The sequence below is a fragment of the Oncorhynchus tshawytscha genome, linkage group LG08, assembly GCF_018296145.1.
Source record: "Oncorhynchus tshawytscha isolate Ot180627B linkage group LG08, Otsh_v2.0, whole genome shotgun sequence".
Taxonomy (NCBI): Eukaryota; Metazoa; Chordata; class Actinopteri; order Salmoniformes; family Salmonidae; genus Oncorhynchus; species Oncorhynchus tshawytscha.
In genome coordinates this window covers 60,038,955-60,058,175 of record NC_056436.1, presented here as the reverse complement: position 1 = coordinate 60,058,175, position 19,221 = coordinate 60,038,955, and the positions used below count along the sequence as shown (strand labels likewise).

The following is a 19,221-nucleotide window of genomic DNA, read 5'->3' as shown; positions in this document are numbered from 1 at the left end:
ATTTTTGTCTTACTGAGATTCACTGTCAGGGCCCAGGTCTGACAGAATCTGTGCAGAAGATCTAGGTGGTACTGTAGGCCTTCCTTGGTTGGGGACAGAAGCACCAGATCATCAGCAAAAAGTAGACATTTGACTTCTGATTCTAGTATGGTGAGGCCGGATGCTGCAGACTGTTCTAGTGCCCTCGCCAATTCGTTGATATATACAGTACCTGTTAAAAGTTTGGACACACCTACTCATTCAAGGGTTTTTCTTTATTTTTACTATTTTCTACATCGTCAAAAAGTAGTGAAGACCTCAACTATGAAATAACACATGGAATCATGTAGTAACCCAAAAAGTGTTCAACAAATAAAAATATATTTTAGATTCTATAAAGTAGCCACCCTTTGCCTTGATGACAGCTTTGCACACTCTTGGCATTCTCTCAACCAGCTTCACCTGGAATGCTTTTACAACAGTCTTGGAGGAGTTTCCACATATGCTGAGCACTTGTTGGCTGCTTTTTGGTTCCAACACGGTGGCTGGAACTAAAAATCTCCAATTTGGACTCCTGATTAAAGGACAGATTTCCACGATCTAATGTCCATTGCTCCTGTTTTTTTACCTAAACAAGTCTCTTCTTCTAATTGGTGTCCTTTAGTAGTGGTTTCTTTGCAGCAATTCGACCATGAAGGCCTGATTCACGCAGTCTCCTCTGAACAGTTGATGTAGAGATGTCTGTTACTTGAACTCCGTGAAGCTATTTGGGCTGCAATAGCTGATGCTGGTAGCTCTAATGAACTTATCCTCTGCAGCAGAGGTAACTCTGGGTCTTCCTTTCCTGTGGTGTTCCTCATGAGAGCCAGTTTCATCATAGCGCTTGATGGTTTTTGCGACTGCACTTGAAGAAACTTTCAAAGTTCATGAAACTTTGTGTCTTAAAGTAATGATGGACTGTCTTTTCTCTTTGCTTATTTGAGCTGTTCTTGCCAAAACATGGACTTGGTCTTTTACCAAATAGGGCTATCATCTGTATACCACCTCTACCTTGTCACAACACAACTGATTGGCTCAAACGCATTAAGAAGGAAAGAAATTCCATTATTTAACTTTTAACAAGGCACATCGGTTAATTGAAATGCATTCCTCATGAAGCTTGGTTGAGAGCTGGCTAAGAGTGTGAAAAACGGTCATCAAGGCAAAGGGTGGCTACTTTGAAAAATCGCAAATGTTTTGATTGGTTTAACACTTTTTAGTTTACCGTAATTGCTGGACTATTAATCGCACCTGAATATAAACCGCACCCACTGAATTATTTAAAAAATATGTATTTTGTACATAAATAAGCCGCACATGTCTATAAGCCGCAGGTGCCTACCGGTACATTGAAACAAATTAACTTTACACAGCCTTTAAACGAAACACGGCTTGTAACAAAAATTAAACAGTAGCCTACCAAGAAAGTCATTGGTCACTATCTTCCTCCTCCTGTGCACTGAAACCACTGAAGTCATCTCCTTCGGTGTCGGAGTTGAATAGCCTCAGAATTGTTTCATCCAATGTTGGATCGCTGCCCTCTTCAACCCACAGCAGTCCAGCCTTTCGAAACCCATTGATGATGGTGGATTTTTTTGACAATGCTCCACGCTGTCAGCAGCTCTATTTCCTTTTCCAACAGATCGATCGCCTTCAACTTGAAAGCTGCATCATATGCATTTCTCCGTTTCTTTGCCATGATGAGGGTGACAAAATGACTACCGTAATCAGAATGATGGGAAGTTTGAGTGCACTCGATTTACGTCACATTATGTGACAGTGTTCAGTTTTTTAGCAGCATGAATCTTGTGAAAGCGGGAAAAATTCCTAAATTAGCCGCGTCATTGTATAAACCGCGAGGTTCAAAGCGTGGGAAAAAAGTAGCGGCTTATAGTCCGGAAATTACGGTACAACATGATTCAATGTGTTATTTCATTGTTTTGATGTCTCCACCATTATTCTACTATGTAGAAAATAGTAAAAATAAAGAAAAACCCTTGAATGCGCAGGTGTCCACACTTTTGACTTAGTACTGTATGTTGAAGAGGGTGGGGCTTAAGCTGCATCCTTGTCTCACCCCACGGCCCTGTGGGAAGAAATGTGTTTTTTGCCAATTTTAACCGCACTCTTGTTTGTACATGGATTTTTTTCCCTTAACACCACTTTCCATCAATTTGTATAGCAGACCCTCATGCCAAATTGAGTCAAGCTTTTTTGAAGTCAGTGAAGCATGATAAGACTTTGTTTGTTTGTCAATTAGGGTGTGCAGGGTGAATACGTGGTCTGTTATATGGTAATTTGATAAAAAGCCAATTTGACTTTTGCTCAGTACATTGTTTTTGCTGAGGAAATGTACGAGTCTAGTTATTGGGGTCAATTTTGTCTCCACTTTTGTGGATTGGGGTGAGCAGTCCTTGGTTCCAAATATTGTGTAATATGCCAGAGCTGAGGATGATAAAACATTTAAGGATAGCCTATTTTAATTTGTGGTCTGTATATTTTATCATTTCATTTAGGATACCATCAAACCCACAGGCCTTTTGGGGTTGGAGGGTTTGTATTTTGTCCTGTAGTTCATTCACTATAATTGGAGAATCCAGTGGGTTCTGGTAGTCTTTTAATAGTTGATTCTAAGATTTTGAATATGTTTTTGCTGTTTGTTCTTTGTCATCGAGCCAAAAAGATTTGAGAAGTGGTTTATCCATACATCTCCGTTTTCCAATTTTCCCAGAAGTGGTTAGATTCTATGGATTCTTCAATTACATTGAGCTGATTTCTGATGTGCTGTTCCCTTTTCCGTAGTGTATTTCTGTATTGTTTTAGTGATTCACCATAGTGAAGGCTGCGGTTTTCTGGGTCTTTTTGTTTTTGGTTGGATAGGTTTCTCAATTTGTTTCTTTATGTTTTTGCATTTTTCATCAATCCATTTGTTGTTAATTTTCTTAGGTTGTCTGCTTTAAATGTTTAGATTTGATAGGGAAGCTGAGAGGTCAAATATACTGTTTAAGTTTTCTACTGCCAAATTTACACCTTCACTATTACAGTGAAACATTTTGTCCAGGAAATCTAATTGTTTTTTTGGTAGATTTCAACACTGCTTTCCTTCCATCTATAGCATTTCTTAATATTCCTTTTGCTTTAATGCCTCGTGATTGAGCAAAGCTCTGTTCAAGTATAGTGTGATTTTGCTGTGGTCTGATAGTGGTGTCAGTGGACTGACTGTGAACTGACTCTGGGTTGAGGTCAGTGCTAAAGTTTTCTACAGTACTACTGCCAAGAGATGAGCTATAGGTGTACCTACCATAGGAGTTGTGACCCGTTTTCGTTGGTAATGTTGTCGTAATTGTGTCTGGGTGGCATATCGGGAAGGGAATGCTGTAGGTGGTAGGTGTTTGTCAACCTGTGTGCTGAGGTTGTCTGTCGGGTTCTTGTCCAGTTCTGGCATTGAGGTCGCCACAGACTAGTACATGTCCTTGAGCCTGGGAATTGTTGATCTCCTCCTCTAGGATGGAGAAGTTGTCATCGTTAAAGTATGGGGATTCTATTGGGTTGTCGTGACGTGACTATCATTAATGTGATGACTGTTATTCATTGAATAATTCACGAATTCACCTACTACGTTTAATTGTTATTAGATTAAATTAATCATGTAACAATTAACTCATTAGGAATTTGGGGCACCACGGGAAAAGTTGTTTAACCAGTTACCGTCTCCCGAATTAAACTCAAGAATATATAGATATAACAGTCACTAATTAATAATTTCCTCATATCAGTCTCATTCTGAACGTTGCAGACGTCGTGAATCTGCACAAACCCGAGTCTCACTGATCATTCCGTACCACACACTGATTTGATTATTTTACAAACTAACTAAATGATAACATAGGATACACACACAGACACACACACACATTAGGTTACTGATTAGTAACTTAGTCCGCTAGGGACCTGTTGTCATCGTATTAACACAATATGACACTTGTTACACAAGATGGAGAGTTCGAAAGAGAAGCAACACTTGGATACATTTGAAAACTATGCTTACAGTAGCGCTAATACATTGCCCCAAATTGCTGCTCTTTGGGTAAGAAGTCACGTATGTATTTACGTGTTGGAGGTCTTCGTTGGGCTCAGGCCATCGTGGACAGGGTTCCGCTTCGTGAGTAGGGTTCGATTGGGCCCCAGTTCTTCGGATGGCCTTCACCTTCGTTCTCAGGTGTAAGTCTCTGATTGTTCACGAGGTCACAATGTCCTTCTTAGTTGTCTGTTTACTTGCACTCGTTCTGGAAGAGTGGTCTTCTGAGGACGGGCTAATCAGCCATGTCGATGATCCCGGAGTGGGGATGAGAGCAGTGTTGGCAACGATGATTTGAAGAGAATAACCGGATGGTCCTACTTAAATTCACTGTCTTAGATACAGTACTTAGAACAGCTACTCAACAGTAGCATTGGATTGTTAGAGGATCTTTTGTCTTCAACCTTGTGTTGCGTTCTGGGGTCGTGACTAATGTGGACCAAGCTGCAGCTTGTGGTCCGTCTAGTCCGATATGTTTATTCTTAATTTGATCCTGTATACCCTCTGGTAAAAAGGGGTGTCTACGTCATGCTGACACAATCCCTGTGCTCCCTGGAGCGTGGCTAGTTACAAAGCACGGTATCATAATTTACTATGATCTCGTTAGAGAACTAAAATCACAATCTTATCGTCACAAAAACATTCTCTTTATCCTTGATATTTCTACACAACGTAAAGGATGTAAACCAGATGGACACAGTGTAAAAGCTCTAAGTTACAATGTTTTCTTTATAACGTCTTCATACAACGTTTAATGACATCACAAAATAGGCATTCATTTTCCATATTCAATCTCTCATCATTCCCAACAATTGGATGTTGAAATATGTTGTCCCAGTGTCCATTTGTTAGATGTTGAAGTTTTGGGTGGCAAACTCTTCTGTAACAAACTGACAATCCATTCGCCCAAACTAGAGACCAGGATGGAGTTGGTCTGCTGCATTATAATTTACGATTGACGTAAGGTGTCATAAAATCCACAAACTCTCTTCATCTCTCTTCCTTGCTCTCTCTCTCTCTGCATCTCTCTCTCTCGCTCTCTCTCTCTGCATCTCTCTCTCGCTCTCTCTCTCTCTGCATCTCTCTCTCTGCATCGCTCTCTTGTTCTCTCTCTCTGCATCTCTCTTGCTCTCTCTCTCTGCATCGCTCTCTTGCTCTCTCTCTGCATCGCTCTCTTGTTCTCTCTCTCTGCATCTCTCTTGCTCTCTCTCTCTGCATCGCTCTCTTGCTCTCTCTCTGCATCGCTCTCTTGTTCTCTCTCTCTGCATCGCTCTCTTGTTCTCTCTCTCTGCATTGCTCTCTTGTTCTCTCTCTCTGCATCGCTCTCTTGCTCTCTCTCTCTGCATCGCTCTCTTGCTCTCTCTCTCTCTGCATCGCTCTCTTGTCTCTCTCTCTCTGCATCTCTCTTGCTCTCTCTCTCTCTGCATCGCTCTCTTGCTCTCTCTCTCTCTGCATCGCTCTCTTGCTCTCTCTCTCTCTGCATCGCTCTCTTGCTCTCTCTCTCTCTGCATCGCTCTCTTGCTCTCTCTCTCTCTGCATCGCTCTCTTGCTCTCTCTCTCTCTGCATCATGCTCTCTCTCTCTCTGCTCTCTCTCTCTCTCTGCATCGCTCTCTTGCTCTCTCTCTTGCATCTCTCGCTCTCTGCATCTCTCTCTTGCTCTCTCTCTCTCTGCATATCTCTCTGCATCTCGTGCTCTTTCTCTCTCTCTGCATCTCTCTCTCTCTGCATCTCTCTCTCTCCTTCTGCAACTCTCTCTCTCTCCTTCTGCATCTCTCTCTCTCTCTCTCTGCATCTCTCTCTCTCTCTGCATCTCTCTCTGTCTCTCTCTGTCTCTGTCGCTGTCTCTCTCTCTCTCTGTCTCTCTCTCTCTCTCTCAATTCAATTCAATTCAAGGGCTTTATTGGCATGGGAAACATGTGTTAACATTGCCAAAGCAAGTGAGGTAGATAATATATAAAGTGAAATAAACAATAAAAATTAACAGTAAACATTACACATACAGAAGTTTCAAAACAATAAAGACATTACAAATGTCATATATATATATATATATATATATATATATATATATATATATATATATATATATATATATATATCATACAGTGTTTTAACAATGTACAAATGGTAAAGGACACAAGATAAAATAAATAAGCATAAATATGGGTTGTATTTACAATGGTGTGTGTTCTTCACTGGTTGCCCTTTTCTCGTGGCAACAGGTCACAAATCTTGCTGCTGTGATGGCACACTGTGGAATTTCACCCAGTAGATATGGGAGTTTATCAAAATTGGATTTGTTTTCGAATTCTTTGTGTATCTGTGTAATCTGAGGGAAATATGTCTCTCTAATATGGTCATACATTGGGCAGGAGGTTAGGAAGTGCAGCTCAGGTTCCACCTCACTTTGTGGGCAGTGAGCACATAGTCTTCTCTTGAGAGCCATGTCTGCCTACGGCGGCCTTTCTCAATAGCAAGGCTATGCTCACTGAGTCTGTATATAGTCAAAGCTTTCCTTAATTTTGGGTCAGTCACAGTGGTCAGGTATTCTGCCGCTGTGTACTCTCTGTGTAGGGCCAAATAGCATTCTAGTTTGCTCTGTTTTTTTGTTAATTCTTTCCAATGTGTCAAGTAATTATCTTTTTGTTTTCTCATGATTTGGTTGGGTCTAGTTGTGCTGCTGTCCTGGGGCTCTGTAGGGTGTGTTTGTGAACAGAGCCCCAGGACCAGCTTGCTTAGGGGACTCTTCTCCAGGTTCATCTCTCTGTAGGTGATGGCTTTGTTGTGGAAGGTTTGGGAATCGCTTCCTTTTAAGTGGTTATAGAATTTAACGGCTCTTTTCTGGATTTTGATAATTAGTGGGTATCGGCCTAATTCTGCTCTGCATGCATTATTTGGTGTTCTACGTTGTACGCGGAGGATATTTTTGCAGAATTCTGCGTGCAGAGTCTCAATTTGGTGTTTGTCCCATTTTGTGAAGTCTTGGTTGGTGAGCGGACCCCAGACCTCACAACCATAAAGGGCGATGGGCTCTATGACTGATTCAAGTATTTTTAGCCAAATCCTAATTGGTATGTTGAAATTTATGTTCCTTTTGATGGCATAGAATGCCCTTCTTGCTTTGTCTCTCAGATCGTTCACAGCTTTGTGGAAGTTACCTGTGGCGCTGATGTTTAGGCCAAGGTATGTATAGTTTTTTGTGTGCTCTAGGGCAACAGTGTCTAGATGGAATTTGTATTTGTGGTCCTGGTGACTGGACCTTTTTTGGAACACCATTATTTTGGTCTTACTGAGATTTACTGTTAGGGCCCAGGTCTGACAGAATCTGTGCATAAGATCTAGGTGCTGCTGTAGGCCCTCCTTGGTTGGTGACAGAAGCACCAGATCATCAGCAAACAGCAGACATTTGACTTCGGATTCTAGTAGGGTGAGGTCGGGTGCTGCAGACTTTTCTAGTGCCCTTGCCAATTCGTTGATATATATGTTGAAGAGGGTGGGGCTTAAGCTGCATCCCTGTCTCACCCCACGACCCTGTGTGAGGAAATGTGTGTTTTTTTGCCAATTTTAACCGCACACTTGTTGTTTGTGTACATGGATTTTATAATGTCGTATGTTTTACCCCCAACACCACTTTCCATCAGTTTGTATAGCAGACCCTCATGCCAAATTGAGTCGAAGGCTTTTTTGAAATCAACAAAGCATGAGAAGACTTTGCCTTTTGTTTTGGTTTGTTTGGTTGTCAATTAGGGTGTGCAGGGTGAATACATGGTCTGTTGTACGGTAATTTGGTAAAAAGCCCATTTGACATTTGCTCAGTGCATTGTTTTCATTGAGGAAATGTACGAGTCTGCTGTTAATGATAATGCAGAGGATTTTCCCAAGGTTACTGTTGACGCAAATTCCACGGTAGTTATTGGGGTCAAATTTGTCTCCACTTTTGTGGATTGGGCTGATCAGCCCTTGGTTCCAAATATTGGGGAAGATGCCAGAGCTAAGGATGATGTTAAAGAGTTTTAGTATAGCCAATTGGAATTTGTTGTCTGTTTATTTGATCATTTTCTTGAGGATACCATCAACACCACAGGCCTTTTTGGGTTGGAGGGTTTTTATTTTGTCCTGTAACTCATTCAATGTAATTGGAGAATCCAGTGGGTTCTGGTAGTCTTTAATAGTTGATTCTAAGATCTGTATTTGATCATGTATATGTTTTTGCTCTTAATTCTTTGTTATAGAGCCAAAAAGATTGGAGAAGTGGTTTACCCATACATCTCCATTTTGGATAGATAATTCTTCATGTTGTTGTTTGTTTAGTGTTTTCCAATTTTCCCAGAAGTGGTTAGAGTCTATGGATTCTTCAATTGCATTGAGCTGATTTCTGACATGCTGTTCCTTCTTTTCCGTAGTGTATTTCTGTATTGTTTTGTGATTCACCATAGTGAAGGCGTAGACTCAGGTTTTCCGGGTCTCTATGTTTTTGGTTGGACAGGTTTCTCAATTTCTTTCTTAGATTTTTGCATTCTTCATCAAACCATTTGTCATTATTGTTAATTTTCAGCAGTTTTCTATTTGAGATTTTTAGATTTGATAGAAGCTGCCTCTCTCTCTCTCTCTGCATCTCTCTCTCTCTCTGCATCTCTCTCTCTCTCGGTCTCTGTCTCTCTGTCTCTGTCTCTCTGTCTCTGTCTCTCTGTCTCTCTGTCTCTCTGTCTCTCTCTCTCTCTCTGTCTCTGTCTCTCTGTCTCTCTGTCTCTCTGTCTCTCTGTCTCTCTCTCTCTCTCTGTCTCTGTCTCTCTGTCTCTGTCTCTCTCTCTCTGCCCTCTCTCTCTCTCTCTCTGCCTCTCTCTCTCTCTCTCTGCCTCTCTCTCTCTCTCTCTGCCTCTCTCTCTCTCTGCCTCTCTCTGCATCTCTCTCTGCTCTCTCTCTCTCTCTCTGCATCTCTCTCTCTCTGCTCTCTCTCTCTCTCTCTCTCTCTCTCTCTCTCTCTGCATCTCTCTCTCTCTCTCTCTCTCTCTCTCTCTCTCTCTCTCTCTCTCTCTGCATCTCTCTCTCTCTCTGCATCTCTCTCTCTCTCTGCATCTCTCTCTCTCTCTGCATCTCTCTCACTCTCTCTGCCTCTCTGCATCTCTCTCTCTCTGCCTCTCTGCATCTCTCTCTCTCTCTCTCTGCATCTCTCTCTCTCTCTCTCTGCATCTCTCTCTCTCTCTGCATCTCTCTCTCTGCCTCTCTGCATCTCTCTCTCTCTGCCTCTCTCTCTCTCTGCATCTCTCTCTGCCTCTCTGCATCTCTCTCTCTCTGTCTCTCTTTCTCTCTCTCTGCATCTCTCTCTCTCTCTCTCTCTCTCTCTCTGTCTCTCTCTCTCTCTGTCTCTCTCTCTCTCTCTGTCTCTCTCTCTCTCTGTCTCTCTCTCGCTCTCTCTCTCTCGCTCTCTCTCTCTCTCTCTCTCTCTCTCTCTGCCTCTCTCTCTCTGCATCTCTCTCTCTCTGCATCTCTCTCTCTCTGCATCTCTCTCTCTCTCTGCATCTCTCTCTCTCTCTGCATCTCTCTCTCTCTCTCTGCTCTCTCTCTCTCTCTGCCTCTCTGCCTCTCTCTCTCTCTCTCTGCCTCTCTCTCTCTCTCTGCATCTCTCTCTCTCTGCATCTCTGCTCTCTCTCTCTCTCTGCCTCTCTCTCTCTGCCTCTTTCTCTCTGTCTCTCTCTCTGCCTCTCTCTCTCTCTCTGCCTCTCTCTCTCTGCCTGCCTCTCTCTCTCTGCATCTCTCTCTGCCTCTCTGCATCTCTCTCTCTCTGCATCTATCTCTCTCTCTGCCTCTCTCTCTCTCTGTCTCTCTCTCTCTGCATCTCACTCTCTCTCTGCATCTCGCTCTCTCCCTGCATCTCTCCCTGCATCTTGCTCGCTCTCTCTCTGCATCTTGCTCTCTGTTCTTTTAATCTGTTTCTAACACCATGGGACAAGATCTCCACTGGTCTGTGGTCCTTTCATGTCATCCTCTCTGTCATCCTCTCTTTAGCATAATTGGCCGTCTGTTTGTCTGACTGCATACATGTCCCTCTGTCTATGCTTAAGCACTTTATAACGGCATTAGACCCATCTCCTCTAGTCTGCTAGTCTGTGTGGCTTTTCGTGTCATTGTTCATTGGCCGTAGAGTCTCCGACAGATCATTATCTTATGGGGGAGAACAGAAGGAATGAGGAAGAGAGAAGGGGAGCCCGGATCTGTGTGCGGGGAGCACAGCCTTTATATTAAGCCTTATTTAATTAGACATTTTCTTTCTGTCCTCCCCTCCTCCCCATTTGTTTGTTTAGCTCTGTTGTTTTATGGGAGGAAGGGGAAGGAGGGGAGGGGAGGGAAGGCAGTAGACAGAAGTGAGGTTGACATAGGATTACTGTTAATAAGCAGCTGAGGGACATTTGGGGGGGGGGCTCCAGGGACTTTATGGCTTTTCATTACTGAGGTTTTATCATTCAAATGGTTCTCATCTGCTTTGAAACAATGAGTCTTGACGACACACGGTGTGTTGTAACTTCAGTCAGGTTGGGTTTCTATAAATCTCCTGTGATAGCGGCAGTAAGATAGATCGATGGGATTGACAGATAAATGGATGGATCGATTCACATTCATTAGTTTTTTTCTCACATAGTGTTAAGATGTTAAAAGAGCTTTTCTGCTCCATTAGTCCCAAATAAAGGTCCTCCTCATCCTCCTGTCATTGAATAATGTCTGCTGGGATGAATGGCTTTTCATTAGCGACATAATTAGGAACTGCAGGCAGTGTTCAACATGGTCCATCACGGCAGCTCATAGCACCATTAGACTGTGGTCAAAAATCTGTTTCTCGCTCGTTGCTTATTCTGAGAGAAACATTTCAATCAAAGCGTGCCCGTTGCCTTAGGGGAAAGATGGCTGTTGAAGGTCAGTTGAAATTTAAACGGCAGTAATTAGATTGCTGATTAGTCATTGCCTCCCAATGCAACTCTGAGAAATGGCTTATTGTGCTGTGGGTGTGTGGAGGTAGGCTTGACAAGAGAAGGGAATGCCAGTGGCGCGTGTTGACTTAATGTCACCCATCCATTTAGCTTCCGCTCTGGTTGGCCTGGCAGGCACTGGAAACGCCAGGCTCATTCATCTCAGGTCTCCCACTCAGCGGCCACGCACATGGATTCTGTCATACTCCCCTGACACACACACACACACACACACACACACACACACACACGTGTGCACTTTAACACAGACAGACGGACATAAACAACCACACACACACGCATTACAGAAACAACGACACACACACAACCACCCACACCTGCAAATGCTCTCACTCCCCAAGGCGGTCATGCGTGCACATACACTCAGCCCACTCTGAAAAGCCCTGTGATTGATTGACAGACCCCAGCAGTTATTGGTATTCCAGCAGCGAGCCGCACCCACTATGAGTGACAATCGGATGGATGTTTTTGCAGGTCCAGACTCCTCAACCATTTTAAAACATTTCACCCGTCTCTCTGTCTTTTCTCCTTCTGTTTCCATCAGAAGGGCATCCCTATTGGCCAGTTCTGCCAGGACTTCAACGAGAAGACAGAAGAGCTCAAGGAAGGGAATCCCTCTGCCCATCCAGATTCATGTTAAGGTGTGTTAAAAATACTACTCACTCAGTGTACCCAGCCGTGCCCCCTCCAGCTTACCCTTTCAGAGATCCTGCCTGATTTCACTGGCTGCATACCATTACCCAAGAACCTCCATTATTCATACTGTTCCACTGAAGTAAGCTTTTCCGTTTGCATTCATTAATCTAGCGTTTTCCAGGGGGACGTAAAAGTCTCCAAGAATTTTGCGTGTATAAGAGGATAGAATCATCGTAAAGAGGATAGAATCATCGTAAAGAGGATAGAATCATCGTAAAGAGGATAGAATCATCGTAAAGTGTCTTGTGATTTTTTTTCATATGGTATTAATTTTTCATATCTCATACAGCAGTGTTTTTTTGTTAATCATTTTCAAAGTCCTCTATCCAATTATACATGCATTGATGTCAGTGCATATGTGGAATATCTAATGAGGGAACAGATTAAGCCTTGTAAACCCCATAGGCATTGACTTTGACAGAAAGACTCAGAACTTTGTCCAACCCACCTGCAGCCTCGCTCTTACTCACGGGCTCCATCTGCTGGTCACTACAAGCATCTCCTCACTACCCAAATGTCCTTTTGTGTATATAAAGGGGGATACCTAGTCGGTTGTACAACCGAATGCATTCATCTAAAATGTGTTTTAACGCATTTAACCCAACCCCTTTAAATCAGAGCGGTGCGGAGGGCTGCCTTAATCCACGTCTTCGGCGCCCGGGGAACAGTGGATGAACTGCCTTGATCAGGGGCAGAACGACAGATTTTTACCTTGTCAGCTCGGGGATTCGATCCACCAACCTTTTGGTTACTGCAATGCTCGTAGAATTTCCCTTGCCGTGTCGATCTACTGAGTATTGTTTGTCATGCTTTATATAATGCACTATATATACACCAGTATTTGGACACCTCTTCAAATTAGTGGATTTGGATATTTCAGCTTCACCCGTTGCTGATAGTTGTATGAAATCAAGCACACCGCCATGCAATCTCCATAGACAAACATAGGCAGTAGAATGGCCTTACTGAAGAGCTCAGTGACTTTCAACGTGGCACTGTCATAGGATGCCACCTTTCCAACAAGTCAGTTCGTCAAATTTTTGCCCTGCTAGAGCTGCCCCGGTCAACTGTAAGTGCTGTTATTGTGACGTGGAAACATCTAGGAGCAGCAACGGCTCAGCCGGGAAGTGGTAGGCCACACAAGCTCATAGAACGGGACCTCCAAGTGCTGAAAGGCACAGCGCGTAAAAATCGTCTGTCCTCGGTTGGAACTCTCACTACAGAGTTCCAAACTACCTCTGGAAGCAACGTCAGCACAAAAACTGTTAATCGGGAGCTTCATGAAATGGATATCCATGGCTGAGCACAAGCCAAAGATCACCATGTGCAATGCCAAGCGTCGGCAGGAATGGTGTAAAGCTCACCACCAATGGACTCTGGAGCAGTGGAAACGCGTCCTCTAGTGTGATGAATCACGCTTTACCATCTGGCAGTCTGACTGACAAATCTGGGTTTGACGGATGCCAGGAGAACACTATTTGCCCCAATACATAGTGCCAACTGTAAAGTTTGGTGGAGGATGGTCTTGGGCTGTTTTTCATGGTTTGGGCTAGGTCCCTTAGTTCCAGTTAAGGGAAATCTTAACGCTACAGCATCCAATGACATTCTAGACAATTCTGTGCTTCCAACTTTGTGGCTACAGTTTGGGGAAGGCCCTTTCCTGTTTCAGCATGACAATGCCTGGCCTGTACAGAGCCCTGACCTCAACCCCATCAAACACCTTTGGGATGATTTGGAACGCTGACTGCAAGCCAGGCCTAATTGCCCAGACTTGGTTTAGCTAGTATAGTGCAAGTGTCTCTCTCACTGGCATGCCACAGGGCTGTTGGAACCTTGCAGCCTCGATCAGTCTTGTATTCATTGTTCCTTCATTTCTTTCTCCCTGTCTCTGACTCATCCTGTTCAACAAAAAGGTAGGAACAGTAGCAAATCTTCCTATTTTACAAAGTCACCATCCCTAAATCAAGAGTAATTCTCGGATGTTGCTATTGTCCGCCAGATCGATGCCAGGAGATTTAGGCCTTCCCAGCGAATGGCTATTTCATAAAAGAAAAATGGTGTCATTTCATTGTAAGGTCACTGATGATAGATAATTCCATTCCGTTAACGCAGAACAGAGGCTGTGAGAGCAACTTCCACTTCATACAGCTTCCGTTCCACTTTGATCACACCTTGATTGATGGATTAAAACGCATCTAAAATGAACTCTCTCCCTACTCTCTTGATCTAGCTCTCTTTCATGTCTTACTCTTTCTCACTGCAGCATGACAGGACGTATGACCTGAAGATCGGCCAACCCACAGTGTCTTACTTCCTCAAGCAGGTGGCTGGCATCCAGAAAGGGGGCCAGTAAAACCGGCAAGGTTTGGACATTGTTGGCTGGTTTCTCCCCCTCACTCCATCTCTGTAGCCGGCTGTCTGAGGCCAGGCCAGTACCGGACGGGCAGACGCAGACGTCTCACACAGGGCGTTGAGGTGGAGATTGGACTTCTTTGATTGATGATATATTTATGATCGGGGGGGGCTTTAAGACAGGCAATTACAGGCAGTGGGAAAAGTGGTGGGCTAAGGAAAGAGAATTATGGATTTCCTCCTTCTGTGCCTTCTCCTCCCTTTGATCACTTCCTCGTTTTTTCCTCCACACTCTGCCCTCCTTTTTGCTCCTTACCCTTTCTCTTTCTTCCACCCTTCGCTCCCCACGGTTTCTTCATCCTACTTCCACTTTGGACTCTTATCTCTTTCTCCATCTCTAGGCTATGAGACAGCCGGGAGGGTGTCTGTGGAGGGCTGTGTATGAGATCGCTCAGGTCAAGGCACAGGACGAGGCCTTCAAGATGCAGAATGCTTCCTTAGAGACGGTCGTCAAGAGCATCATCGGTTTGGCTCGCTCGTTGGGCGTTGAGATCATCAACGAGTAAGACTCTTGTCTCAAAGTGCCCAGTGTCATTAACATTGGAACAATACTTGGCATTGAAAAACTCTGTTGTACTCCCAGGTACACTACCGTTCAAACGTTTGGGGTCTCTTAGAAATGTCCTTGTTTTTTAAAATAAAAATAAAAACATTTGTCCATTTAAAATAACATAATTGATCAGAAATACAGTGTAGACATTGTTAATGTTGTAAATTACTATTGTAACTGGAAACTGCTTTTTTTTAAATGGAATATTTACATAGGCCCATTATCAGCAACCATCATGTGTTCCATGTGTTCCAATGGCACGTTGTGTAAGCTAATCCAAGTTGATCATTTTAAAGGGTCATTAGAAAACCCTTTTGCAATTATGTTAGCACAGCTGAAAACTGTTCTGCTGATTTTAAAGAAGCAATAATATTGGCCGCCTTAAGACTAGTTGAGTATCTGGAGCATCAGCATTTGTGGGTTTGATTACAGGCTCAAAATGACCAGAAACAAAGACCTTTCTTCTGAAACTCGTCAGGCTATTCTTGTTCTGAGAAATTAGTCTTTTCCATGCTAGAAATTGGCAAGAAACTGAAGATCTCATACAGCGTGATGTACTACTCCTTCACAGAACAGCACAAACTGGCTCTAACCAGAATAGAAAGAGGAGTGGGAGGCCCCGGTGCACAACTGAGTAAAAGGACAAGTACATTAGTGTCTAGTTTGAGAAACAGACGCCTCACAAGTCCTCAACTGGCAGCTTCGTTAAATAGTACACGCAAAACACCAGTCTCAACGTCAACAGTGAAGAAGCGACACTGGGATGCTGGCCTTCTAGGCAGAGTTGCAAAGAAAAAGCCATATCTCAGACTGGCCAATAAAAGATTAAGATGGGCAAAAGAACACAGACATTGGACAGAGGAAGATTGGGAAAAAGTGTTATGGACAGACAAATCTAAGTTTGAGGTGTTTGGATCACGAAGAACATTCGTGAGACGCAGAAAAAATGAAAAGATGCTGGAGGAGTGCTTGACGCCATCTGTCAAGCATGGTGGAGTCAATGTGATGGTCTGGGGGTGCAGTGCTTGGTGGTAATACAGTGCTTTGGTGGTAAAGTGGGAGATTTGTACAGGGTAAAAGGGATCTTGAAGAAGGAAGGCTATCACTCCATTTTGCAATGCCATGCCATAACCTGTGGACGGTGCATAATTGGTGCCAATTTCCTCCTCCAACAGGACAATGACACAAAGCACAGCTCCAAACTATGCAAAGTCTATTTAGAGAAGAAGCAGTCAGCTGGTATTCTGTCTATAATGTAGTGGCCAGCACAGTCACCGGATCTGAGAGGTGCTTCAGGAAGCATGGGGTGAAATCTTTCAAGATTACCTCAACAAATTGACAACTAGAATGCCGGAGGTCTGCAAGGCTGTAATTGCTGCAAATTGAGTATTCTTTGACGAAAGCGAAGTTTGAAGGACACAATTATTATTTCAATTAAAAATCATTATTTATAACCTTGTCAACATCTTGACTATTTCCTATTCAATTTCACTATTTTCTATTCCTATTCATGTATGTTTTCATGGAAAACAAGGACATTTCTAAGTGACCCCAAACTTTTGAATGGTTGTGTATGTGTTGACGGACTGGAATTAAGTGCCATTCTCATCATTGGCAAATGGTACTGTCGTGACGCACCACTATTCAGTTAGGACCACTGTATTGTTGATAAAAAATAGTTGTGCCACTTTATTCACTTTTTGTCTTATTTTCCTCTCTCTCTCTCTCTCTCTCTCTCTCTCTCTCACCCTGTCTCTCTCTCACCCTGTCTCCCTCTCACCCTGTCTCGCCTTACCTTCCTCCCTCTCATCCCACCTTCAGTTTATCGGCAGAGGAGTTGAACACTTTCCTGAAGGAGAGGCTGAGAGCCGAGGCTGCAGCCGAAGCAGAGTCCGTGAAGAAGAAATGAGGAACACCCCATATCCTACATATGCATTTATACTGACCCTGTACTGTACACATACCACTCACATACACACGTTCTGTCATAACTGTCATTTACAGTAGATCTGTATTTCTTGTATGATTTTAAGTGTAGTTGAGTGTTTTTATGCCAATTTCCTCAACAAGATTCATGTTTTCTCTAGAGTTTATGAAATACAAACGATGTGCAGAAGATGATTTAAGGAATGTATCTCATCTCTCAATATTGGCATCAAACCAAGCTGTATTAAAGGAATTTGTTATAAAAATTGCTGCATCTTCTTTCATTTGCCATCTATCAAATTAAAAAATGGTTGAATGGTCCAGGAGAAGTATACACTGGTATACTCAGTGTATATGTGTGTATACTCAAACATTAAGAACACCTTAATATTGACTTACATGGCCCATGTCTCCAGTGCTTCCCACAGTTGTCAAGTTGACTAGATGTCCTTTGGGTGGTGGGCCATTCTTGATACAAAAGGAAACTGTTGAGCATGAAAAAAAACAGCAGGTTTGCAGTTGTTGACACAAACCGGTGCGCCTGGCACATACTACCATACTCTGTTCAAAGGCACTTAAGGCTTAAAAGTGCTTCTTTAACCTGTGTTGTGTCTTTGGCTTTGCCCGATTAAGTGATATGACGTGCAATTCTATAAAATAATTTCTCCGTAATTAATATTACCTGATTGAGCTAATCATGTGAATATAATTAACTAGAGAGTCAGGGCACTACAAAATAATATTTATAGAACTGTTATCTTCTGAATAAACTCTTAAAAGACATAGTAATATTTTACATCAATAGCAGTCAATATTAATAGTCACCTTAATTCAGTCTCATCTGAAAGTTGTAAATTATTGGTTATCTTCATGATCCCTGGCTAACAAATTGAATCAGCAATACAAAATTGGGTTTATTTATTTACTAAATACCTAACTAATCACACAGAATTACACAGAATTAATCATAACTTGATTACAAATTACGTCATAAAGGAAAACGTCCCTAGCGGGCAGACAGATATGACAGCTTGTTACACAAAAGAAAAGGGGCTGGGTTTGAGTGAAAGAGCGGGAAGACTGAGGAACAAAGGGCGAAGCTGTGCTATCGTAAATACATTATCTTATGCATTCTAAATTACCGGCCATTTGGAAAAGGAAAATGCAATAAATATTTACTCTGAGCTGCGTTTCGGCAGGTTGGTGGTAGATTGGAGGCCGTGTTGCCAAACCGAGTCCTTTGTCCTTTGAAGAATGTCTCTGGTGGTCAATTGGATACGTTGTAGTAACGTTGTGTGATAGACGGGATACTCTCTGTTCCTTCCTAACCCTCGTTTGCAGCTGCTGTTGCTAACTCAACGGCTAGGAGGTATCACTTCTGTAGTAAATAAGAGTTCAAAGTTCATACCATTCGCAACCAAAGCTCACGCTGATGTTGGCTTCGTTCTGTAGTTATTATCTGAACCATTCTGACATCGGACCGTCGTCCTCACATCCTCGGAACAGAAGGTTATATTGTTGTCAAGGCTTTATATAGGAAGGGAGAGGAGGGCGTGTTTGAAAAGTTGTATAACCCATGTCCCTTCACAGGGGCGGTCCACTGATTGAGCAGAGCCCTAACCTTATGAAAACCCAAATCTCTCATTAGGAATTAAAATACATTTAATCTCTTTACCAATAATTTATATTCAAACATATAAATTGAAAAATTCCATGTGAATCCCATAACTACAATGTGCAGACTTTCCACTGTAGAGTTTGTCATCTTATCATTGATGAGAATGTCTCAGATGACAACCGAACTGACATATTCATTAAGTACCATATGTTCAATTGGTCGGATTACCAGAATATAGTTAATTTCCCCCCACCTTCTGATGTTCCCAGAATCTCTATGTTAACCAAGGGGTTTTCAAATTTCACATTAGTAGGGTAGAGAGAGGAAACAGGGGGGAAGAGGTATTTATGACTGTCATAAACCTACCCCCCAGGCCAATGTCATGACACCTGTTTCCTCCCCTTCATCTACACTGATTGAAGTGGATTTTACAAGTGACATCAATAAGGGACCATAGCTTTCACCTGGTCAGTCTGTCATGGAAAGAGCAGGTGTTTGTAATGTTTTGTATACTCTGTGTATATTGCCACACAATGAGGTTGGAATAATAATGTGAAAATGATAATTACATTTTAGTGTTATGGCTGTTAGAAAATATTTAGTTTTGGGGATTGAAGTTTTGGCCTTCCTGGTGACATCACCAGGTGGTATAAGTTAATAGACCAATAACAAAGAGTTTCAAATCTCTGCCAATAACAGCTAGTTTTCAGGTTGCATATCCCTCCCAATAGGCTCACCCTTCACTACCAGACAGTCCTAGCAAAATTCTTATTAACAAATATTTACTACTTATCCTTTTACTGTAAAATATATTGCAAAACTAGTTCAATTCGTTTTTGTAACTTTACACATTTACTTTATGATTCCACCCTTATAAATGTAATTTGCCTGATACAAGTGAAGGGCCATAGAGAATGATAGAGGCCTCTAGTGGCCAAA

The 19,221-nt window shown here is 42.6% G+C and overlaps 1 pseudogene; it reads left to right on the top strand.

The window, feature by feature from the left end:
- LOC112256205 overlaps window positions 1-16,930 on the top strand; it is a 68,247-nt pseudogene extending 51,317 nt beyond the window's left edge.
- Window positions 16,931-19,221: the final 2,291 nt, after the last annotated feature.